At 44.3% G+C, this 25,447-nt stretch overlaps 1 protein-coding gene across 1 annotated transcript in view; it reads right to left on the bottom strand.

Moving 5' to 3' along the window:
* E2F4 (E2F transcription factor 4) overlaps positions 1-25,447 on the bottom strand; it is a 362,041-nt gene that overhangs the window by 317,358 nt on the left and 19,236 nt on the right. The window lies entirely within an intron of this gene.

Below are 25,447 nucleotides of genomic sequence, written 5' to 3'. Positions count from 1 at the left end.
CCTGACATATATTTGATTAAATGCATTTGACTGTGCCACACATGATGTGGGCACAGTCGAGTTCAAGCAGTTTGCATTGCTCTGCAGTCTGCAATGGCAGGTCTGCTGTTAGTAGTGCGCTTGAGTCACCCAAGGTGGCACAAAACTGTGCTGCAGCCCTGGTGACTACTTTGCCACCAATTCACTGGGTATCGCTGGTACCATATACGAGGAAGTTAAAAGGGGGTAAAGTTGCTGCCAATTTGGGATTACCAAGTCGAACAGTTTTGGGAAAGAGCGCTGTACAGGGGTCTGGGCAGCAGACTCCAGTGCACTATCAGAGTCATAACCATAGGCATTTGGAGCAGAAAATTTGGGGTTTTTTGGGGGTGGGGCAACCTTACAAAAAGGGGCACTTTCCTACATGATCCCCCCCGCCCAACAGACGAAAGAAGTGAGCAACTAACCCATACCCTGGTAGTTCTCATTATCTCAATGTAAAAACCTGGAAAGGCCATCTGCACTGGGCATGGTCTGTCTGTATTTGTTCCACAGTTAAGTCTATATGCTGTAGGGAAATGGACCACCTCAACATTTGTGGGTTTTCTCCTCATCCGCCTCAGCCATCGGAGAGGCATGGGGTTGGTTTGAACCATTAAGTGAGTCCCAAACAAATAAAGTATCAGCTTCTTCAGAGACCAAACCACTGCAAAGGCTTCCCTCTCAATGGCACTCCAACACTACTCTCTAGGGAGGAGTCGCCTGCTGCTATAGGCAACTGGATGATCACGGCACTTATCATTTGTTTGACACAACACTGCCTCAATCCAATGCTCAAAAGCATCTGTTTAGACAATGAACTCATTTCCATAGTCTGGTCCCTTCGGTACAGCTGCGGAGCACATAGCCCCCTTCAGGGTGTCAAAGGCCTTTTGGCTTCCTGTGGTCCAGAAGACATTCTTAGGCTGCTTTTTGGAGGTAGGTTCAGAGAGTAGGACCACAATGTTCTTGAAGCCGTTCATAAACCTCCTGTAGTACCCAGTCAAGTCAAGGAAGGCCCTGACTTAAGACTGGGTTTTGGAAGCCTCCTAGGTTATAGTCTAGATCTTGGGATAAAGAGGTTGGACGTGGTTTCCACATACAAGGTAGCCCAACTACACAACAGAACTCTGCCTCATCTGGCACTTACTGGCCTTGTTAGTTAGGCCTGCCTAACGCAGGGCCTATAACACTTCCAGATGATCCTCCCAGGTGAAGCTAAAGACAGCTTTATCATCTAGCTATGTTGCACTAAAGTCATCCAGGCCTGGAAGGACTCTAATCACCAAACTCTAGAAAGTGGCAGGTGCATTTTTAATCCACAAGGCAAAACTGAATTGGTAGTGGCCTTCTGGGATTGAAAATGCAAGCCTCACCTTTGCTCCCTGGGTGAATCCAATATGCCAGTAACTTGATGTTAAGGTACTCAGAAACTTGACTGCACTCAGTGTGTCTATCAATTCATCTGCTCTTGGAATGGGGTGAGCATCTGTTTTGGTAATTACACTGAGACCCCTGTAATCCACCCAAGCATCATTTAAGGTTTCCCATCTTTTGTAATGAGGCATGGGGACCATCACCACTGGGCTGCCCCAAGGATTGTCAGAGGGTTCAATAACAAAGTCCAACATCTTCCTGACCTCTGTCTTAATGCAAGCCTTAACTTGGTCTGAAAACCTGTAAATCTCATTTTCGACAGGGAGGCTGTCACCAGTGTCCACATCATGGGTACATCCTGTTGTCTGACCAGCGATCAAGGAAAAGAGCTCAGCAAACTGACCTAAGACTTACCTGCAGTCATACTGCTGTTTTGTACTAAGGGTGTCAGACAAGACAACACCTTAAACTGGCCCATCCTGGGGGTTGTTTGAAAGTAGGTCAGGAAGGGATTCACTTTCCTTCTCCTGGCGTCCATCAGTGACCATGAGCATGGTCCTGTCAGCTCTGTCCTGGTGGGGTTTTAGGCGATTTACAAGGAGAAGTCTTTGAGGACTCTTTGGGGTGCCCAAGTCAACCAAGTGGGTGGCATCCCCCCGCTTCTCCAAGATTGGATAGGGCCCAGTCCACTTGTCATGGGTGCCCTGGGAGCCACTGGCACCCACAGAAGCAGACATGGTTGGAATTTCACCAGTGCTGACTTCTGGTTATACCAGTGCTCAATAATCTTCTGGTTGGCATCTAGGTTCCGGTTTCCCCTTTTCGTATACTCTGCCATACATGAACGCAGGCCTAGTACGCAGTGCACTATGTCCTGCTTGGAATCTTTGAGAGGTCTCTCCCATCCTTCCCTTACAAGACTCAATGGGCCCCTATAGGATGACCAAACAAACGTTTAAATGAGCAGATTCCAACCCCCGTTTGTGGCACCTCTCTATATGCAAATATTAGGCAAGGTACAAGGGTATCCCATCTCTCATTTTCAGGGAGACTCATCATCATGCTTTTGATCGTTTTGTTTAACCTTTCAACTAAACCATTTGTCTGAGGGTGATGGGATAGTGAACTTGTAGCTTACACCACATTCATAACACATAGCTTTTAGGTATGCAGACATGAAGTTAGTCCCTCTATCAGAGACCCCCACTTCAGGAAACCCAACCCTGGAGAAGATGCCAAGAAGGGCCTTTGCTACTGCAGGAGCAGTTGCAGTCCTGAAGGGACTTGTCTCTGAGTATCTAGTGGCAAGGTCCACTACCACTAGCATAAATCTATTCCCCGATGCAATCGGAGGGTCAATGAGACCGACAATGTCAATCCCTACCCTCTCAAAGTGAGACCTTCCCACTGATAGTGGAATGAAGGGAGCCTTTGGTTATGTGTCCGTCTTGCAGCTGGCTGTCACACAGAAGCGACAAAACTTCACTTTTTCAGACATCTGGGGCCAATAAAAATGGCAACCAACTTGTCCTAGATTTTGGTCTGTCTCAGTTGTTCAGCTAGGTCACAGGTCAAAAGTAAGGATGACCTTACTGTACACCTGGGGGACCACCACTCGCCTGGTTGCCCCTTTTTTCGGGACCCTGGCCTCAGTGTAGAGAAGCCCATCCTCCACGTAGACCCTGTTGGTACCACTGAAATGTCCCTCTTCTTGCCCTGCAGCTTGCTGCCTAAGGCTTTCAATAGTAGGGCATTGTTTTTGCCCTTGGCATAGGTCCTTTCTGGAGGGTTCCTGTGCTTAACCGCATCGTTGCTATCTTATATTCCCGCTGTGTGCTGCCATTTGCAAAATCCCATTGTTTGAGACAAGGTCAACTCGTCAAACGCACAGCGCAGGTAACACCCATGACGAGTTGACCTTGTCACAAGCATCGAAGGGGTTAAGGTTTCTACCAGGTCAGGCCAGACTCCATCAGCTGCATTTCCCTTTTCCGGCACCAGGACATATCCCTCAGGAGAACTTTCCTCCTGGTGCTGTGGCCTCTCAGAAGCTGCCATAGCAGACTCTTGCCCTTTCTCTTGCTTTGGGTCAATTTATTCACTGCTTTAGGATCCAAGTTCCTATGACTTCCCTGACATGCTGCCGGGGCTCTGGTAGTAACACACCCACTCAGGGAGAGCCAGCATTTCTGCATGAGTTTTTCGCTCTACCTCTGCCATGCAGAAGTCTCAAGATAATTTCACAAAAGACACTCAACTGGGATGGCAGGGGACACAACCACCTTCTTTGGACCAGTAACTTCTCCCTATTCTAAGTTGAACAAGGTAAATGGATGAAGCTTAGTCTCATTATCAGCTTTGGTAACCTGGTGACGGACACCAGGCAACATCTGATCTGGGGAAACCAGTTTAGCTGTCACCATAGGGACATTGGCACCTGTATCCCTCAAAGTCCTCTCCAGAGTACACCTCTACCACAGTCCTATGCTAGATAATCCTTTTGGATTGTCCACCACTGGAACTGTTCTGGGGCATGCTGCATCTCCTTTCTTATGACCTGTCTGAGGGCAGTCATGGCATAACCCAGAAGTCTTTGCTAGATCCCAGTTTCTACCTTGGTACCTCTTGCCTTAGGACTGGGAGAAGTCTCAGGGTCCCTCTTGAGAAGAATTTTGGGGGCCTTTAGAGAACTCCTTTTTATCTGGTTTGTAACTCACCTACTTTCCCTGATGGGAAGTCTGTGAACCGTATTTTTTGGTCAATCCCATCATGAGTCTTTCTTGACACCCTGGTTCTGACCCATTTGTCAGCCATCATCCCCAGCTCTCTGGGTGAAGACAACTTAAAATCCACCAAATGCTGATAAAATTTCTCTGTTGTACAATTATTTAAAGTGTGCTCCTCCATAATTAAATTATGCAGCCCGTCCTAAGTGTCCACCTCATTGCCTTTTAACAAGCCATCTAATGCGCTGACTGAAGATTCCAAAAAGCCCACTCATGTCTAGTGTTGACCTTTATGGGTGTCTCTGAAATTAACAAACAAGTTACTTACTTTTGGTAACGCCTTATCTGGTACAGACCGGATCTAGCCGCAGATTCCTTATCTTAGATCTATCCCTAGATGCCAGACTGGATACGGAAAATGTTTACAGCAGTACCTATGCCCGTCGGTAGAGGGCATCGGGCGACTCTGTAGCGACGTTGTCCTTTGAATGTGACAGAGTCCATATAATCCCTCCCCTGATGCACTGACGTCAGTTTCTTGTGTGACTATTTTTTACGCCAGCAACACAGAGCCACCTATAGAAACTGCTTGTGGAAACAGTGTGCCAAAAAAGAGACATCTTTGTGTCAAACCATCACGGAGTCCTAAAAAAGGGCATCAGAATGCCAAGAAAGGGCTCTTGTAGGTATCTAGAGCAACAGTTCGCAGATCAGGGAGGATAGGGTGGGGGGGGGGTCGTTAAGGAATCTGAGTCCAGATCCTGTATTTACCAGATAAGCAGTTACCGAAGGTATGTAATTTATTCATCTGATAGAGACATCTAGCCGCAGATTTCTTATCTTAGAATTAGATACCTAAGCAACACGATCCTTGAAGGCGGGTTTTTGAACTGAACTGAGAAAAAGATCCCCAAATAGGACTAACTGGTCAATAATGAGATCAACCAACCAGGCTGGTTAAAGAAGTATGGGTGAAGCAAAGAAGACTCTACTAGAAGGACTGTGGCAAACCCTGCATGAAAAATAAGTGGACAACATTATCTACAACAGAGGGATAAAGAAGTGTTGGAAAAAACACTTGATAGAAACAATAATACTATGTAGCCCTGCCACAGATAATCAACCCATGACTGGACAAGGCTAAAGGACCAAGGACAACAAACCCATACCACTGAATTAGATCTCCAGCGCCTTGTCCTGGAAACTAGAAAGCGATCTAATCCCAACCATTTGACACAGAGGAAAGGGACTCTCCGAGCACATCCATGATAGAGAGACCGAGAGAGACATCCCTACAATGCTGTACAAAAGCATTGCAAGATGAACAACGTTTCGTAAAAACCCGTCTCAAACGGTGAAAACCCTCCTATAGGACAACCCTCCGGGACTATGTAACGCAGAAGTTCAGAGGAGAAAGGAAAAGGAAATGCTTAAGCAACTACCAATTCAAGGCCGAACTAGAGCTTTAAGAGAAGCGTAGTGACAAAAGCAGATAAGTACTCAATATGAAACCAGTTCACCACAACCATACTTGCAATATATACCTGAATATACGTGAACACATATACACACACATATACATATATATATATATATATATATATATATATATATATATATATATATATATATATATATATATATATATATATACTATAAAAAAATACAGGTTTCAGGGTTGTTATAGTTAGTTGCACGTATCACTCGTACAAAGCCAATGAAATTCGCAGTAATAGTTAGTTATGTTATGTTATGTTATTTAGTGATTTATATAGCGCACGGCTACTCGAGCAGAGTGTCCCGGCGCTGTACAGATCTGTAGAAAGAGACAAAGCAGAGACTAATCACACTAAAGACTGAAAAGCCAGGTCTTGAGGCTTTTCCTAAAGGACAAGAGATTGTCCGCTTTCCTCAGTGAGAGTGGGAGCTTATTCCAGAGTTGCGGAGCACAGGCTCTGTAAGAACGACCTCCAATGCGCGAGTGCTTTTTGGATGGAACGACAGCTAGAGCTTGAGTGGCTGAACGTAGCGATCTAGCAGGATGGTAGAACAGCTAACAATAACTTGCGCGCCCGCAATGCACTGCTGATGACGTCACATAATACATCACTCATGACATGGTCAGTGACATCACTCTTGACATCACTGAAGACATCTCAAATGACATCATCCAGCGAATGTGTGTTTTTCTGAAAATTAAACATTAAAAAAATAAGTCCCGGGGGTGGCGGGGAGTCGTGTGCCCCCCGCTAATATTTTATCAAAGCCCAGGGGGTGGCAGTCCCCCGGGGCTGCGGAGGTCCCCCAGGCCCCCCGCAATTTTATTTCAGCATGCCCCCGGGACTTGGCCCACCCGGGGGCTTAATAATAAAGCGCAGGAGCTGGACGATTTTTAACACAAAAATGCTTTTTTGGGACCCCCTGAGCAGGCCTAGGGGGTCAGGGTGTTTCTACTCTGCCCCCTTTTCTTGTTTTTCGTGTTTCTTTTTCTCTTTTTTTGTGCCTCGGTTACCGAGGCACAAGATGGCTGCCAATACTTCCTGGTTTGGAGTGTTGACAGCCAATTAGAATAAAGCTCATGGTCGGGAGGGTGCATGGATCTACAGCGCCTCTATATATCTAAACTTTTATTTTTTGATTTTCTTAGCAATTACTGAACAGATCTACACCATTTAAAAAAAAAGGTCTCCTTCTGAACCAAGGGCTACCTTTTTGCCAAATTTGGTGTAATTCCGTTCAACAGTTTCAGCTGTAACCGTGTCTAAAGTTTCCTATGGGAAATTGATTTTCCGACCTCTATTTTTAGGTTTCGCCTCGCCGAAGGCTGCGCTCTGCGCAGCTTTTCGGCGCAGGCGAAATCTAATGTTAGAACAGTGTGGGCTTGGGAATACGCCCTCTGTTCCATTGGCTAGCTCCATAAATGGAGGCTAGCCATTGGAACAGAGATCTGTCCGTCATAGCCGGAACAGATTCGTGGGCGTTCCCGCGATTTCTTCCCTCCGCAACGTATTCGCGGCCGTGGGCGGGGTTTATTTTTTTGGGGCGTCCAGGTTTGTTTTCGTCATTCCGCGGCCGACCGCTGCCCGAGGAAGTCCAGGTGAGTGCTCTCCTTGCCCCCTCCCGCTGTCCGTTCATTTCCCGCCCCCCCTCCCGCTGTCCGTGTGCTCGTAGGTACTTGTGCTTGTTATTCACAGGAATGCTTTGCGTTTATACACACATTGTTCTTTTGGCTGCTGGGTTGCACAGTTGTTTGTTTTTCTCAGTGCAACAAAAGTGGATTTACCAGGCCGGTGCTGGCAGGAAGTGCGTGGCTTTGGTCCCTGACTGTGACATGCGTGCGGATTGGTTTCTAAAGGCTTGTATTCCTGGTGGAAGCCAGTGAACAGGGGGAGTACTGGTGCGAATGTTTACCGACTGCTGCAGGCCGCGAAGTTTACGTTCGTCGTCTCCTGCACAGAAGCGCCATACCTTTCTCCAGGGGCTGCGAGCTGAAGAGATTGGCAGGCCCAGGCCCGCTGAGACCTGCCTTCTTCCCTCACACAACTGCGTATTTGGGATGTCGAGTCTCGCACGTACCTGGCCATGTCACGCACGGGGGCGGCCATCGAGGGGTCAGGCACGTAGCGTTGGTCACCCTCCAGAGACAGAATTCTGTGACTGCGTTTGTTCTCGTGAAACACCTAAGTGCGACTGGTATGCACAGGCGTGAGTGAGCTCCGTGCTGTGGGGCTCGAGCTGCGCCCTACTGACAAGCCCAAATAAACCGAAAACTGTCAGGGGTGGTTTGTGTAGTGTAAAGTCGGATCCCGTCAGGCAGGGATGTTTTGCAGAAGGCGGGCCTCTGTTTAAAGTGCCATAGTGGGGCAAAAACTATGGACTGCAGCCCCAACTGAGCACCAGGGTCTAATATTAATACTAGCATTTATCCATCACCTTCTTTGCTGCAAGTTCCACAGGGGAACAATGTAGAGGACGTCATCCGGCTGAGGTCGCAGACGTAAAAGCAGATTAATGCTGCTTGCCAGTGGAACAGCTCATGGTGTCTCTGGGTGGGAGACAGCTGTTTACTTGAACACGCTGCTGACAGCAAAATCTTACACACCATAACTCGATCTGTGTAATCGAGAACCTTGTAAGTCATTTTCCACAAGAAAGATGTTTGTGTCCGGTATTAACGCCATCACTGTATAAATCGGATTGATCACATCCCTAAAATAGCTAGGGCTAGCAATGCTGTGCTTGGGACATTTACAGTATCCGCAGGTCTGGGCTACTCAAACGTTGGAAAAAGCTCTGACTCGTACCCAAACCAGATCAACCTTTAGAGGACCGCCTTTTTCACTGTATAAGAGGACGGTCTCTGCATTACCAGTCCCAAGAGGCACTGGCCTATCTTGAATCTTAAAGCCTAACCACACACGCCCCAAGCATGCTGGAGTGTCCGACACCGGTGCAAATAAACATCTCCACGCATAACAAACTCGCACTGGCTTAATCTTTAGAATGAATACCTGATGGGCATATTCGCTACTGGTCCTGTGCTTCTATTCTCCCTCCAGTCAGCCTATTTTGTACTGCTTGCACCCTTGGTTTTGTCCTGCACATTCAGCTGCCTGTTTTGACCACTTCTGCTTCCATTGAACATGGCGCAATTACATACATTAACTATAGATGGAAGATCTTTCTGATTCGGTTGGAAGCCGCACTGAGGTCACTTTGAAGTTGAGAAGTTCAAAGTCTTGCAGACCCCAATTGATTTTTTCCCTGCACTCTTTGAACAAAGGCCTCACACATCCCGTGCTCATCACAGGACTGTGGGTATGTCGGGCGGTTGGGTGCCATGCAAGAGCAGCCTTTGGGCACTCACGTGGGGCACAATGGATAGCTTAAGTTGTCGAAGAGTCTGCAGATTGAAGATTCAACAAACTTGACCAAGAGGTCAAATTGATTTTCGGGTTTCAATGGGGACTCTACCCACTAAGGGGAGATGTTAGATGTTTGCTGGTTAGGATTTGATTTATTTAATTTTGCCAAGTCAATTAGGAACCCTGCTGCTGTACTTGATTGCATTAGAAACGTCTGTTTTCTAAGCTAATTGCTGTATCTTCAACCTAGCCGCTAAATGTATATCCTGCAGTGGTGGGGGTGTCACAGACAGTGAGTTAAGTTTAACACATAATGTCCCCTAGCAGCACCAGTGGTCATTGATTTATCAATAGCGTCCTGTATAGTGATTAAACGCCAAGTGCTAGGGCGAAGGAGAGGAGTAAAATGGGAGATTGCTAGAGTGTTCCTTCATGAGAGATGTGCCGAAGGTGCAAGCATAGGTCACAAATTAGAAGTATCATTCTGAAATGTGTCCAGTGATGTAAAATTCATAAGGCACATTTATGCACATTAATAAGCCAGTCATAGGTTTCGGATGTGCAAATACATGTGCATAAGGAAGAATCGGACATGAGGCTTGGCTTCCAGTGTAGATAAGGCCATATGAGGTATGGAAAACGTGCATACTTGGGCATCTGCTGAACTTTGGGAACTCTTTCTCCATTCTGACTGAGTCTGAAGAGGAAGTTAGAGGGAGAAGTCCTGCACATAAAAAAAAAACTACCTCCCAATATCTTAAAACTTGCATGTTAAGTTGAGCAAGTTTAAAGTATGATTTCTAGTGTCTGGATGGATAACTGGACAAACGAAAACAAGTGCATGACTAATAACTGACTTGGATGATGCACAACATTTTAAAGCAGGATCTCTTAAATTGATGGCTTATTCAATGATCTCTGGGCAGGGTTGATCTGATCTTTGTGGTTTAGGCCAACATTGAGTTTGCTGCATGTTAATATATGTGCATGTTGTATAGTGATTGTTCAGGGAGAGGAGTAAGAATGCAGCTGAAATAACTCCAGTGCAATAACTGAACACTGTGGACTATCACAAACATCTGGGGTAATTGGAGGAAAGAGGATCTGCTGAGTCAGAGATAATCCTAGAAAGCACATTTGTTGAGTGAGTTCTTGTGAAAATTAAAGATCAGTTTCTCTAAGAGCCCGCAATTTGAACCTTCTGACCCAGCACTGGCAGCAAACCAATTGTGCCTGGCCCAGTGAAATGGAGAGGTGAATGATCAACTGGGTCCAAAAGCTGACCAACTTTTGTGATCGGAATAGCTGATTAGGACCACCAGCTTGTCCAGGAGGATTTCATGATCAATTGTGTCTAAGGCCACAGAGACCTTTTAGGAGTATCAATGGACACACACAACCCTTGTGGCACAAAGCTCCGCTCTGATGTTCAGGGTGGTGGTTCCTGTACTGCACCTGGGATGTAATACTAAATTGAAGGCACTCGGCAAGTAGATGTCTTCTAAATGTATGGAAAGTTGGAACCCGGAAACATTGGACATACCCTTGTTGTGTTTTTGAGGAGCAGAATGATTTTAGTTTGTTAGGAGTTTTGAGGAATGTCATTTGTTGAGAGAGGCATTAATCAGGTTGGTAACACAAAGAGTAATCGAGGAAGGCAGAGATCCTGCAGACTCCAGAGGGACTAGGGAGGGCTAGGGACTGCAGAGGGACTGCAGAGTGACTAGGGAGGGTTAGGGACTGCAAGGGAGTGCAGAGGGCTAGGGACTGCAGAGTGACTAGGGAGGGCTAGGGACTGCAAGGGACTGCAGAGTGACTAGGGAGGGCTAGGGGCTGCAAGGGACTGCAGAGTGACTAGGGAGGGCTAGGGGCTGCAAGGCACTGCAGAGTGACTGCAGAGATTAAGCAATTGGCAATGTAAATGACAATGCCATTTATTTATCTGTTTTCAAAACCAACACATAAATACAAATTTTGTCATTTACAATGCCAATAGCTCTAACTTTTCCAAAGGCAAAACTATTGAATTGTAAATGCTTGTTTTTATTTCTCAGGAACTGCTGAACGGATTTACTCCATTTAAAAAACAAGCATTTGCAATGCAAAAGGTCTCGCAGCATTAAAGTTTGAGTTATTGGCATTGTAAATGACAATGCTTTGCATTAATTTTTTTTTATTTGCAATTGGTATATAAATCTAGTTAGTAACTCTGTTTGTAATGTGCACAGTAACAAAAAAAAGCAAGAGAAGCGTGTCTTGTGACTGCTCTTCCTGTTGGTTCACACGTTGGCTGTTGAGCTCTTCCTTTAGGCCTCGAGGTCATCTCTCGCCCTGTAGAGGTAAGCTATCTTAGAAACAGGGAGCACGGAATACAGGGTGCACTTGCCAGCACTGAGCAGACAAAAAACCAAGAGAATCAAATGTCCTCCGTACCTAGCTGCGAACCATATCCCTTTGGAATGGGCTATTCATATACTCTGGCACTTTTAACTACCACTGATTAGGAGGTTCTCGCCCACCTTTGATCAGGCTGTGATGGAATACAGTAGTTTGTTTCAAACTCCCGAACTTCTAGGGGATTGTTTGATAATGACATTAAAGAGTAGAAGGGCTTGTGTGGCGTTTGTCATGTGGCAGAAAATGACATCTTCAAACAGTGGAGGGATATGGGCGCCGTTCATCATGGGGCAGACCTCTTTAAGAGAAAATATATCAGCTCTGCTTGTTCAATGTCTTAAAAAGGTAGCGGGTCTCACCCATTCACTTGCCAGCAGATGTTTAAGTGCCGATCAATGGCAGCTATAACAACATTGCCGATTAATGTATTCTAAAAAGGCATTGCCAAATGGCACCTTCGTGTTCTGTAGGAAAGAAAACTCCCAACTGGGTCAGATTCACCCAAAAGTATTCTTGCGAGGACACCAAACATGTAGTATTAAAGCACACCAACGCAAAAATCTAATTCAAATGTTAAATTAAGAGGGAGTAGCCTGGTGATGTGATGGTGTTGTGGTGATGGCCGCTAAGGAGGATTGATGTTAAGACAGTAATACAAAGTGCCTGAATGACTAGGAGATGTGTAACTTCCTGGAATGATACTAGAATGTGGACCTAGAGGATCTCTAGGGTCATCCCTTGTTGGGCACACTTTGCCATTATCTTTCTAAAAAGAAAAGATTTCCATTCTGTTGGTTTGTTGTTAATCAGCAAAATTTATTAATTGTTGACGTATTTTATTAGTTTTCCATGATCTTTCTACTTCTTGACACGTTTAAAGTACAGGCAATGTCATTCTGTCTTATCATATCCAATGCATTTCGGGCATTATGAGATCATGCCCTTCATCAGGGAAATAGACACTGTAAGAACGAAAATGGGGTAACATTTACTGATCTCAAAAAAAAACATAAGTAGATTGCATCACAGTTAAAATAGTGCATCACAGTTAAAATAGTGCATACAGGTCAAACGTGCAAAGTGGTCGTGTGGGTGTGGTATACAAGCAAGGGATTGGTATGCGTGCAAGGATGAAGGAACGCAGTTACTTACATGCCTTTCTCCATGTAAGTTTCAAATCTGAAAGGAATGGGGAGGATACTGTTAGACTGTATCGCGGAGATTAAACAAAAGTAGAAAAAAACGGAGGGTTTGTACGCGAGTCAAAAAGACCGCGTGTGTTTCTCATCAAAACTAACCTGGTGAAAGTGTAAGTCCGGTTCGATGTTTGTTGTTCTTTTCGCCGTAGCGGTTCAACGTAGCGGCGGCTGCCAAAGGGTCAGTCCGCGCTTTTCTTATTTTGAAAAAATAGCGGTCATGTGGGGTATCACGTGATACTAGCTAGTGAAAAAAGACTACAGTATTATGAAGCTCTTGTCAGGCGATTATATAAAGCAGTGTTCCAATCATGGTGGGAACTACTAGGAAAAAATGCTATGGTGATATTTCTGATACATACGAAAAAAATTAAAATTAAAAAAATTACAATGAAAAAATGTCGAAAAAAACGATCATAGGGGCCACGAACTTATGGGGTCCTAGTACCAGGGTCGACACAGTGAGTGATTGTGCTATAGGTGGTGGCTAGGGGTAGTGGTGGAAAGTGAGGTATGTGTGTACATATGTCGGATATTATGGAACCTACAACGGTATACACAAGCAGCAGTCTGCAGAGCAAATATTTTAAAGGTAACACGAGAATTCTATTCTTTCATTGAGACCCATTGGTTTTTGGGTAAACAATTTGTAAATCCAGTAATTCTCTCTTCTGAGTAAAAATTTTGTATTGTCTCTTCCCTCTATCTTCTGGATAGTCTCAAGAATGATGTACTTGATTTGGGAAGCATTGTGTTGCGCTTCTACAAAATGTGATGATAGAGCTGATTTGGTGTTCTTCAGACGAATGTTAGATTTGTGTTCAATTAAGCGTGTCTTAATGCGACGCTCTGTTTTGCCCACGTACATTTTCCCACATGGGCATCTGATTCCATATATCAGGTTGGACGATTCACAGGTGCCATTTACTTTTAATTTGATAGGGTAACCTTGTGTGGGATGGCATATTTCGTTGCCTCTAATGATATTGTTGCAACTGCCACAATTCAAACAGGGTTTGGTGCCTGAGTATGTGGTGATGTCAGGAAGTTTGTTCCGGAGGATTTCCCCCAAGTTCTTAGCTCTGGTGAATGCAAAGATGGGTGTAGAGCTGAAAGATTGTTTAAAATTCGGTTCCATATTCAAAATTGACCAGTGTTTCAGAATGGATTGTTTGTATTTTTTACTTGCAGTAGAGTACTTGGATACAGCTACAATCCGTGTTTGCTCAGTTTTTTCTTTGGGAGTTAAGAGTTTGGATCTGTCCGTATTATCAATTCTGGTTCTGCTTTCTTCCACTAGGGTTGGTGGGTAGCCTCTCGAGGTGAATTTCTTGGTCATTTGTTTGAGTCTGATTTTCAGCGTTTGTTCATCCGAACTGATTCGTTTAACTCTAGCCATTTGCGAAAATGGTAAGTTCTTGATGAAGTTCGTGGCCCCTATGATCGTTTTTTCGACATTTTTTCATTGTAATTTTTTTAATTTTAATTTTTTTCGTATGTATCAGAAATATCACCATAGCATTTTTTCCTAGTAGTTCCCACCATGATTGGAACACTGCTTTATATAATCGCCTGACAAGAGCTTCATAATACTGTAGTCTTTTTTCACTAGCTAGTATCACGTGATACCCCACATGACCGCTATTTTTTCAAAATAAGAAAAGCGCGGACTGACCCTTTGGCAGCCGCCGCTACGTTGAACCGCTACGGCGAAAAGAACAACAAACATCGAACCGGACTTACACTTTCACCAGGTTAGTTTTGATGAGAAACACACGCGGTCTTTTTGACTCGCGTACAAACCCTCCGTTTTTTTCTACTTTTGTTTAATCTCCGCGATACAGTCTAACAGTATCCTCCCCATTCCTTTCAGATTTGAAACTTACATGGAGAAAGGCATGTAAGTAACTGCGTTCCTTCATCCTTGCACGCATACCAATCCCTTGCTTGTATACCACACCCACACGACCACTTTGCACGTTTGACCTGTATGCACTATTTTAACTGTGATGCACTATTTTAACTGTGATGCAATCTACTTATGTTTTTTTTGAGATCAGTAAATGTTACCCCATTTTCGTTCTTACAGTGTCTATTTCCAAGATGAAGGGCATGATCTCATAATGCCCGAAATGCATTGGATATGATAAGACAGAATGACATTGCCTGTACTTTAAACGTGTCAAGAAGTAGAAAGATCATGGAAAACTAATAAAATACGTCAACAATTAATAAATTTTGCTGATTAACAACAAACCAACAGAATGGAAATCTTTTCTTTTTAGAAAGATAATGGCAAAGTGTGCCCAACAAGGGATGACCCTAGAGATCCTCTAGGTCCACATTCTAGTATTTACTTACCCGACGCCACTGGACCCCTGGCGCCACCTTGTGGAGCACCTATAAAAACTAACTAACAACTCTTCAATCCAAAAGGAACTTTTGTTACATATAACCAGCTGTGCATCCATTTCTAAATTGTAGTTTAACCATTGAACTTCCTGGAATGAGCCATGTGGCTCTCTGCATGGGCGGTCTTCAGAGAGTAAGGGCTGGTACCCACGTGCTCAGTAAGGTTTAATTCAAATAAGTCCGGTCTGCAACAGATCTACAACAAATAGTATAAATCCTGTGGGATTGGAATGGTCTTTGCTAGGTCTCTGGCTCATCCTACAGTACTACTGAAATCTTTACCGGCATACAAGCACGACAAGGATTGAGGCCAGTAAGAAATGCCTCTACTGGAGACACAATGTAAAAAAGGGAAAACAGACCCACATCCTCCAAAGGAAGAGAGAGAAAAAAGAAAAAATTCTTCCAAGCAGACAGGATTCACAAATCAGGTGGAAGTGGAATAATGGGCTTTCTGGGAAAGAATCCTCATTATATCCTATGCGGAGGGAGAAGAATGACATGATGCCTCAGGGTATTCGTTTGCGATCTACAAAACTCAAAAATCTATCGATCCATCAAGAACCTTCAGGAAAAGTATGGTAAGGGAGACAACAGCCTCCTTAGAAACCAATTCTCAAAAAGATGGAACCATAATGTCGAAGGGATACACGTTTCAGCAGGAAAACCAAAGATAAAAATTAGCCACTACACCGACAAAAAAGGTGGGTGAGATGGCGACATCTGAAGAACAGATACAGTAAGAAAATGGTGTGGCTGTAATCAGAATTGGTACATGAATAATGCCTATAGGAAACAAGCATTGGCATAGCCAATAGATCTCGCCTTTGGGATCTTATTAGTGCTTAGACAGAGCTATTGGCTTTAACAATGTTTTTAAAGTATGTGGTAGAACAGCGTACTGTACTGAATAGTTTAGTCACTGACAGGAGGTCTGCCGTGGCTGTACCGAGACAGGCACACACACAGACTGGGATGAAGGTGCTGTGGCAGGTTGCTGCACCTTGTGTGTAACCCGACACACAAGGAGCCCTGCACGTACACCTGCAAACAGATTGTGCCATGTGTGGGTCGACTGAAGTGCGGGGTTGAGCAGGTGCATAACTAGACTAGTGAGATGGCTATGCAAGCGAGTGTTTGGACACACTATGAGCAAGCGTTAGAAAAACAGACCTGCAGGCCAGCATGGTTGGTCCTGCAACTTTTTGGGGGAATAAGAAAAGCTTCTTCCCGTTGACAAGCAACTGCCTATTGCTCACCTCTCCTTCACTGCCAGTGACCCGATCTCTCACACATTGGCTCCTGTATTTCTGAGAAAAGCAAGATGGATGTCAAAGCTTTTTCCAAAGGGAACTGGCAAAACACTGCCAGGGTAGAAATAAGCTACATTTTGGCTGATAATAAGCCGTCCTCTGCCCAGGCTTTGAAACGCCCATGCTGAGGCGTGGCTTGCGGGCTGAGAAGATGGCATGAAAAGGGGGAGAGGTATTGGGGGCACTGCACAACTGTGTTTAACAATTAAATCGGCGACTGCCTTGATGCCTGGGCCTCAACCTGCACAGAAGTCCTGTACATTGGTGCATTAAATAGTCAATTTGGAAAAAAGAACGAGCCAACGAGGATTGATGGTGAAAGAGAAAACAGACAGAGTGAAGCATGCATGCAACGAAAAGGGGACGAGTTTAAAGACAGGATGGAGAAAAGAGCACAAGCAGCAGCTGTTTTAAATCACTCTTGCTTGTGCTGGCATCCACCTTGCGGGAGCGAGCAGCAGCAATGCGAGAGCCATATGTTTTCAATTACCATGCGCGCCGCTGCTTGCTCCTGCAAGGTGGATGCCAGCACAAGCACGAGTGTGCCTGAAAAGGAGCAGACCAATTTCAAAAGGTCATCTCCTAGAGCAGCGCATGTGCACTGTCTAGGCGAGACCTAAAAAAAGGGAATAAGGTATTCCAGAATGCGACAAGAAAAAACATCCACTCCAAGGATGAAGCAGAGAAAAAGCAGCAAGGAGGTGGTACAGGACCATGGACACCTTGCAGCAGTGGTGGGCTCTGAACCATTGCATTAGATGGGCCTTTATTACCCAATGCACCACCACGTTACAGGCCAACAAGGAACTTGACAGATCAGTGGCAGGAAACCTTCCTTGCCAATGCACAGTGAAAATCGAACAACAAAAAGTGTCAATGTTATAGAAAAGGTCTATGGCCACAGCTAAAATTCAACTGTAATGAATGAATAGTCTGGACTTCGCCGTAACCTGAAAGGAGCCTGTATTTGATAAGCTCGTAAGGAACAACTGGACCAGCTCAGTCAGGAAACAGCCTCTTTCTAACGGCTTGATCGCGGAACCCTGGGCTCGAAGCAACGAAGTACAGCATGACCACGAGCCCAGGCAAGCCCGCGATCTAACACGAGCTAAGGTAGCAACAGAGGCCAATAATAAATACAACACATCCCCTTTCCTTCCAAACAACACAGGAAGTAATGAGGAAAAGAACATTATAAGATAATCTTAAAGCACAAGTAATATGTGAAACAAAACTACACATGTGGTTAAAAGACACAAAGCAAGCAAAATCAACAATGAACAAGTCATGACCCCACTCCCTTCCTGTACGATCAGTTCTTAGGGTAAATGTGAGACCCAAAGAAGACCCTGAAGTGTCTAGTTGCCCATGCAGCAGGCAATGACTCACGCTGGATAACAGAATAGTTTCTCTCCGTATCAGTTAAGGAGCGAGAAGCAAAGGCGACAGTTCTTTCCTGTCCTGCATGTTTTTGAGTTAATACCGCTCCAATGCCCACCGCACAGTCAAAAAGGTAGATAAATGTGCGAGAAAACAAGTTAAAATGTTGGCATTGGCAATGTTCTCCTTAATTAAATTAAAGGCTTTCTTCTGATCAGCCCACCACGAATATGTCTTACCCCATCTCAAATTCCCTCAATGGTTCAACTTTATTTGCAACGTTTTTGACACATTTTGCATAGTATTCCACCATGCCAATGAAAGATCTTAATTTGTCTCTGTCATCTGGTTCCCTTACAATTACTATGGCACTGACAAGATCATGTTTAGGTCGGATGCCATCTTTGCTGACATGATAAATAACCAAGATAATCAACCTCTTGAACAGCAAACACTCAGTTATCTTTACTAGTGTCAATCCAGCAGTAGACAAACGTGACAAGACTTGATCCAAAATGGCATTACGAATAATTACATCCACACCATAAATCAAAATGTTGTCTTGGAAAAATACCACACGATCAATGCCCTTCAAAATCTGTGTAATCATCTGTTGGAAAGCACTGGCAGTAGAACATAAACCAAACGGAGGTCTGTTGAATTGATACGTGCCTCCAGATGTTATGAACTAAGTGTATTCTTTAGAGTCAGGATGGAGTTTGATTTGATGGTAAGCACTACGTAGATCTAATTTGGAAAACACTTTACCACCAGCCAGACTGAACATGATCTCATTAATGTTTGGGAGTGGAAGGTTATCCATGATAACAGCTTTGTTTAAGCTCCTCAGGCCCACACAAAAACTAAGAGAACCATCCTGTTTTTGAGTAATAACCACGGGAGATAACCACTCGGCAGCCTCCACAGTCTCGATAATGCCATCATCAAGCATTTGTTTAATGATATCCTTGACCTGAGCCCTTGCAGCTAACGGTATCTTTCTTGCAACATGTTTAACAGGTTCTGGATCCTTTTTGAGATTTATCACATGTTGAAAATCTACAGCCTCTCCCAACACAGTATCAAACACTTTTTCGTGAGTTGACAATTCTTTGAACAGCATCATCATTAATGCTGTTGTTGTTGTATGTACTTTATGTGTGTACTTATTCGATATAAAATATCATAAAAGCATGAACAAGAATGATTTAAGAATAAAAAGTCTGTCAATTCATACAAAAAGTAACACTATAAAATTTGTCTAAAATGTCCATCATTAATGCACATTACAGTTTGATCAGCCCTAGGATCCACTCTAATGTTAAGATCGTATGGGTGAAGCACCCTAAAATGGCAGGACCCGGAGGAGATGCATAAATCTTGCCATCTGTTGACCTCTTCTCAAAAGCAATGTGTGCCTCAAAATACCCTGAAATACCAATATTGGCACCCTGGTAATCCTTCAAAATGACATCTGAGGGTATCAATTCAGCACTTTTGCAAGAAGCATCCTACAAAACTTTGGGAATTATGGTGTATAGTGAACCAGTATCCACCATAAGTGACATAAGTTACCCATTGATAGCAAAGTCTGCCTTTGGACGAGTTAAGCTCTTGCCTTTATCAATATCACTGGCTTCATCAGACTTGATCACCATAATTGAGGCCTCATCATCCTCAATCATGGCAACCTTCTTGCTAGGTATCTTGCACATGCGTGCATAATGTCCCTTTTCCCCGCACTTTAGGCACGCTTTACCAATGGCAAAACAGTTCTTTGAGTCAGCTAAATGAAAGGTACTGCCACACCTGTGACATGTTTGCGTGTTAGGTTTTTGCCAAGATGAAGTAGAAGACTTAGGTACATTCGTTTTATCACCAGAGGCTATACCTTTGAATTGTTTTCCACGTATGGGATTCACTACCTCACTACTACCAGATTGTAACACGGCCACTTCGAAACTCTTATCTTGTTGGATCGTTTTCAACTCTCTCATACACTTCTCAGACTCTTCCACTACTTTATCAATAGTAATTGCTTCTTTTAAGGACAGATTACTAGCAACCCACATCCTACTTGGGCTTTCTTACTATAACATAGTACTATTAATTGATTCCTGATCATATCATCTTGCATAGTACCAAACTGACATTTAGTAGACAGCTCTCTCAATCTAGACACAAATTCATCAATGGTTTCATTAGACTTTTGGGGTTGAGTATAAAATGTGTGTCTCCGCATGACCACATTCTCTTGTTTGGCAAATCTAGTACGTAGTCTAATCATGGCATCTTTATACACATCATCTACTTCTTGTGGTGAAACTGGAATATATTTAAAAATGCGTTGTGCCTCATTCCCCAGATCACCTAACAGTAAAGCCTTCTTACAAACTGCAGAAAATTTAGAACCATCAAGAGTTACAAGATAATTTTCAAAAGAGTCACACCAATCGTCCCACTCCATGAAAGATTCCCCAGGAGACATAAGAAATGGTGGCGGTGCAGGATAAGATTTGGCAAAATTCATTTTGACAGTAAGGCACTAGAATAATACCAACTATAAATAAAGGAAACAATTTACAATAAAAGGAAGTTACAGAACTATTGCATAAGTTGGGTGAGTGTGTGTGTGTGTATCACCGGTGATGATGGTGCAATGATACACAAGAAAATGACGAGATGTGTGCATCACTGCTGATACCAAAAATATGACGAATAATATGACACAATGAGTTATGTGTGTGTCAAAACTGTAGCAGTAGTGATACAGTATCAGGCAATTACGATGCACACACGCCTCCCAAACACGTGGGACTTGGCGTTGCCGCTTTAAGTGGATCTAGACAGAATCCCAATTGAGTGGTTGAAGGTGGGGCCCACTCGTGTTGTTGGTTGTCTGAATGCAGTGCAATACCAGGCAGCAGGGCCAGGCAAAACAAAATATTGTTTGTGTTTAATGTATCCTTAGAAGTCAGTGTGCCCTTTGCGCGTTTATCTGTATAGTCCCTGCATCTCAACATGAATGCGCCATTGCCGTTTTAAATTATGGGCTTCCAGACTTTATCGCGCATAGCGTGAACCGCCCCTTAACCCCTTCGATGCTGATGACGAGCTCAGCTCGTCATCAGCCACGGGGGGCATGTGCGGATGACGAGCTGAGCTCGCCATCTAACGCGGCTTTTTGAAAAAAGCTGCGTAGCGCAAAAATATGCACCGCAGCGATGAGGTTAATGTGTCTCTCGAGTGAGTCTAATGAGTCTCTCTTAGCAGTGTGAAGAAAGCCAGCACGAGCGATTGGAGCCTGAAGTTGGTAACGTACCTTATATCTTTGTAACCTGGTACTCATATACACAAATGTTCAGGCGAGATGGGGTCATTTGAAATGTAAAACGGGTGCAGTTGATGTCGGGTTGTCCGTGCCTTGTCGTCGTCCATAAAAATGTAATGAATGAATAGTCTGGACTTCGCCGTAATTTGAAAGGAGCCTTTATTTGATAAGCTCTTAAGGAACAACCCGACCAGCTCAGTCAGGAAACAGCCTCTCTAACGGTTCGATCGCGGAACCCTGGGCTCGAGGCAACGAAGTACAGCATGACCACGAGCCCAGGCAACCCCGCAAACTAATACGAGCTAAGGTAGCAACAGAGGCCAATAATAAATATATCAACCCAGGCCAAGAATCCACCACCTTGTTCCATTAACCCTTATTGGGAAAGAAGGACACCATTGACTGGAAAAAATGTCCCATGGATGTAAAAGATAACCCTTATGATGATTGCAGGGGGATGGCTTAAATCGGACTGGTGCACTACGGAAATCACAAACACTTTGTGTTCAGAAATATATTAAGCACCAGAAGTAGATCTTAAAATGCCTACAAGGCCTACCGAGGATGGCCTCCGAGAACATGGAACAAGGCAACAGTGCATCTGCAAAACGCAAGCAACATACCCTCAATAGAATAAGTACTAAGATGGAAACACCAGCTTCAGCAAGAAGCCTCAAGAACAGGTGTACATACGGTAACACAATAGCATACAGGAAAAGTAACATCTGAGCATGTAGGTCATCTTTTCTACCCAGAATCGACTATTCAGCCATTCCTGAAGATGGCAGGAATCAAATTGTGGTGAACAGACCAGGCTGCTCACCCTGGAGATGTGGCTACCCTTCTGGGGTTGTACACCTCCGTGCATAGCTAATTTCCCACCTGCCCAGATGCAAATGTGCCTTGGATGGAGGGGGTCTGTTACTTTCACTGGGAGTCAGCCGTATTAAATATCAGAGGTGGTGCAGGCTTTGAAGCTCACCACGTTGATGTGGCACTTCACTAGCCTGCTTGTGAAGAGGGAGGTGTGACCGACTTCTTGCCCAAGCCTTTGTTCCTGGGAGTAATCACACTACCTGGCAGGAGGTCAGAATCCTGTCTTGGCAGCAGCAGGCGCAGGAAAGCACAGAGAAGCTAGAGCAACCTCTAAGGTGATACCCGAGTACATGCCACATCTCCCAAGGCACAAGATTCATGTCAGGGGTGAGAAGGCACATTGTTCAATACCGAAAACGACATTTCAGCGTTACCATAATGAAGCTACCTTAAGAATGCCCGGGGAGGCATCCTATGTTATCCTATGGACCGCTAACATTTATAGTAGTTTCCAATTGGGAACACCATTATAGAGACATATCAGATTGACTTATATGTTCTCACCTTTAATAAATTACACACTGCCTCCAGGGCTGAGGAGGCCTACTTCATGGGTCCCCGACATATATTAGAGGTAGTGCATTTGACTGTGCCACAGAGGGGAGAGCACAATCAAGTTTGCAGACTGCAGGAGCAGTGCAAACTGCTCAATGGCAGGACTACTGTCAGTAGTTTGCTTGGGTCACAAAACGGTGCTGCTGTCCTGTGGTCCCTTTTGCCACCTATGCCCTGGGTTCCCCTGGTATCATATACTTGGGACTTATATGGGGTAAAGTCTTTGTCAATTTGGGATTAACAAGTCGAACATAACAGTTTTGGGAGAGAGCACAGGCACTGGGGTCTGGGCAGAAGATTCCTGTAAACAATCCAAGTCATAGCCATCAGCATTTGGAGCAAAAAGTGTGGGGGTTACCATACAAAAAGGGGCACTTTCCAACAATGGAAAACTAAAAGATAGTCCACCAGGCCTGGCACTGCCCACCCGGCTTGATATTGAAGTGCCTCATTTTGAGGCAAATGGGCACATGTAATCATGCAAATGCCATTACTCACAGGGCCAGACGGGCCCGGGCATAGAGTATACTCTAAAAAATAAAAATAGGGGAAGTAAAGAAAAACCTATAACAAGCATTTACAATGCAATGGTTTCGCCTTTGGAAAAGTTAGAGCTATTGGCATTGTAAATGACAAAATTTGTATTAATGTGTTGGTTTTGAAAACAGATAAATAAATGGCATTGTCATTTACATTGCCATTAGCTTAATCTCTGCAGTCACTAGCACTCCATAGCACTCCCTAGTCACTCTGCACTCCCTAGCCCTCCCAAGTGAGTGGTGGATCACAATGGTGTGGCAAGGCCGGGGATTGATGAAGCAGTAGTATATTCCAATTAGGGTAGAACCAGTACTATCAGCCATCAGATAGAGTAAGTCATGGTGGCTTAAATCCCCAAAATTAATTCATTATAGTTCTCTAGTCCACCTTAGTGTAGATAGTTTTTTAACTTTAGCTCCTGACGAATGGCCTCTAGACTTGTAAAATTGAAAAGAAACATGTTGACCAACCACAAGGAGGAGGGTCACACCTAAGGCATTAACTTACCATTGCGCCTTTCCTCTTTATTTTAATCAGGGTAGGAGACCCCACAATTAAAGTTATTTTTGCTGGTACTCCCAACCCTGTTTTAACTCACATAAACATCACACACCACTTATTCATCTACACTCACTAAATCTCTCACCCCCACTGCACCAAACAGCTATTTGGAAAAAGATCTCCGCCAAAGTGCACCTCATCGGGAGCCGTCAGGCATTGCAGCGCCAGCCAGATGACGAGCAGCTCGATGATGAAGCATGACACCCAACTGGGTGTGTGAGGGCATTACATTCCAAAGAAATGGATTCCCATCTCTTTGACTCTATAGCCTACTGTCCTTTGTATATTGCTAAATTCTAGATCATTCAGGAACAGCACAACTTTAATTTTCATACAGCGTTTATGCCACAATTAACCAGCCACCCCTGACAATGTGTGTAGTCATCTGTAATTAATATATGAAGAGGTCTTTGACCACACATTTGAGTGGGGTGGTAATATTGAAAAAGATAAAGTTTACTTTATGGAAACTCCCAGCAATTTTCTGTAAGCTCTTTCCCATCATCCGCTATGTGCTATACAGTGGACAAGACTGTAAACAGCTACAAAAGTTTTAAAATCATGAGAACTTAGCAACTAGTATCAAAATGGCAAACATGCATCATACACACCCTGTCCCCATACCTGCTCATATGAATGCCTTTGCCAACTTCCTTCTTGAAGGAGCAAGCTTGCATGAGTTTTAGCTGAAGGCTCAGTGACAGCAGGACAATATTCATTATGACAAGAAACTTATGAACAAAAAGTAATGATGTTATTCCAAAGAAAACTTTATACTCTTCTTACATCTGGGATCTTTCCAACTGATGACTTTATTTGTAGAGTTCACAGCAACTGAGAATGAATGAAAAAGGGAGGAGGAGCTAGAATTATTTGGTAGTACACGACTTAGCGAAATTGGGCCAAGCTTAGAATGACGCAGTGAGCAAGTCTTAAGAGCCAAGTATCAGAAGAACGAAAGTAGGACAGAGCCAAGTATCAAAAGAATGCACATAGGAAAACCTGCAAAGCCACCCAGCATGCATCTCTTACAGGTACACGCCCGGGAAATGCAATCAACGCCTCCTTGGCCCTGTTTGAGTGTGCTTAGATAATGGATGGATATTCAGTCCCATGCAAAGTGTAGCAATGGCTGATACACAGGGCCACTGGGAAAAACAAGTGATTAGGTCAAACACTGGAAGTCTCTGTTTTCCTGCACTACTACTTGTGGTGAAGGTCTGCATTGACTGACCGGGTCATCACCTCCGTCTCAACTGTCACCTGCACAGTGCTAGAGCTGCACTCAAATACATGGATGGGGATTGGTTAGGAGTTAGACCTTACTAAGTTTACTCTTGGTGCAAGTCCAGCATCCAGAGTCACTGCAGCAAACTGAGGCTTCTTCCCCAGGCCCACGTCCAATGAGGCAGACGTTCTCAACCTCTTGGCGCAAAAGGCCTGCAGCATGACTGCCAGAAGGAGAGCCTGTATGAGCAACTTGGAACTTTAACTCCAGAGGGGCATCAATGCTTAACCTGACTGTGCCATGTAGTTTAAAGAGCCAAATCGTTTTTGCCCTTAAAAGGCTCTCATTTCCTGGATGCACACCTCGAATTTCTTGACCTTAACTGGAGTGACTCAAACTCGGTGTCAGGTCATCGAGGAAAGGGGGTTGCGTGACCCTTCCATTTTGCCATGGTTACTTGACCTGCTTGGATTGGGTGGGTGACGGTTGCCTCCACAAAGAAGCATCCCGGGAGCCACAGACAGACCGAGACCCTCTAAACATCTCCTATTATTCTTAATGCTGAAAAACAATGTCTCCTGGTGATTCGGGCACCATTATCCTTCCCGCAAACCAGATCGTCCTGGAGGAACCTAGTATTAAAAGTTTCACTTGAAGTGAAGGCTTGCCCGG

The sequence above is a fragment of the Lissotriton vulgaris genome, chromosome 12, assembly GCF_964263255.1.
Source record: "Lissotriton vulgaris chromosome 12, aLisVul1.2, whole genome shotgun sequence".
In the NCBI taxonomy this organism is placed as follows: Eukaryota; Metazoa; Chordata; class Amphibia; order Caudata; family Salamandridae; genus Lissotriton; species Lissotriton vulgaris.
The sequence above is the reverse complement of the archived record's forward strand: the minus strand, read 5'-3'. Positions and strand labels throughout refer to the sequence as shown.